Here is a 1,303-nt window from a genome sequence, read left to right as displayed (position 1 = left end):
GTTATGATACATATTGCATATTTTCTGTTAATCCAATAAACTTAATGTCACTGCTGAAATACTACTGTGTCCATAAGGCATGTCATATATTAAAAGGAAGTTCAGCCAATGAGAAACAAAAATCCAAAGAATTAAGAGGGATTCCCAAACTTTTTCATATGACTCTGTGATTTCCCTAACTGGGACCTAGCACTAGGGTGTTTTACCATGTTACCCATTATGGATGTAGTGAGACATCAAGCAGAATGACACTTTTTATTGGCTAACTAAAATGATTACAATATGTGAGCTTTCGAGGCAACTCGGCCCCCTGTAATAAGAGTATAGGTTTAATATGTTACTGTACTCTTTGCAAATATCTCTGATAAATCTGCCTTTTTCTACTCACATGCACAGGGGTTCACCATATAGAACTGCTAGGCAATTAAAATGACACAAGACAAGACAGATACAGACAACTGGGAAATGGGCAGTCAGACTGAGGACCATTGTATTCTATTTTTTGTGTGTCAAAGTCCGCATGATACTGTATTGCCTTGTTTGGAATGGCATGATTCACCGAAGTGGGGGTCTGCACGTGTAGAAAGAGTATAAAATTTTAGAACATTGCCCCGGCACACATTTGAAGCCAACGGACGTCATCTGATCCTAAAAATCCTTCCACTGCAGTGGCGAAAATGGCCGACTCTACACATCGGGCCCCCACTCCCGGACTGGATTCTTTCCATTGGCTTCCTTCGTCTGTTATGCAGCGTAAGCTGTCATTAAACAAAGCGAAGTTATTTCTCCTATGCGATATCTTTATACCGCCGTATCACTAACGGAGGGATATCGCCTTTTAATATATCTATATAGGTTTGGGTTATGTAACACGCCGCAATTACAAAAGAACTCATTCCAACAAGGGAGGTAATGCTCTCTACTGAATACACCCCCATCTTCAGACAAGGTATAAAGCTTGCACATTGTAATTTTTTTAGTTAGCCAATAAAATGTGCCATTTTGCTTGACTTCTCACTCCAACTGGGATATGACACCAGAGCCATCCCAGCCTGGTTGCACCTCCACTTATGTAGTCCATTCATTATGGCCTCCCGGCCAGGTAAAGAATTACCCTCCGTTGGGATGCCAATCCATTGGTTCAGTTTCATGCGAAGAATTATGAGTTCCTGAGAACCTGCTATGAACTGACCCACTTGACGTAAATCTCAAGTGAGAGGGTGTTGTACAGTGAAATCAAATGTCTTTGGGGTTCAACGCTGCAGTTTTCTTGAAATTAAACCCTCTTTTCTTTCCACAGAGA

The sequence above is a fragment of the Erpetoichthys calabaricus genome, chromosome 1 (genome assembly GCF_900747795.2).
Source record: "Erpetoichthys calabaricus chromosome 1, fErpCal1.3, whole genome shotgun sequence".
In the NCBI taxonomy this organism is placed as follows: Eukaryota; Metazoa; Chordata; class Cladistia; order Polypteriformes; family Polypteridae; genus Erpetoichthys; species Erpetoichthys calabaricus.
This window is presented reverse-complemented; position numbering follows the sequence as displayed.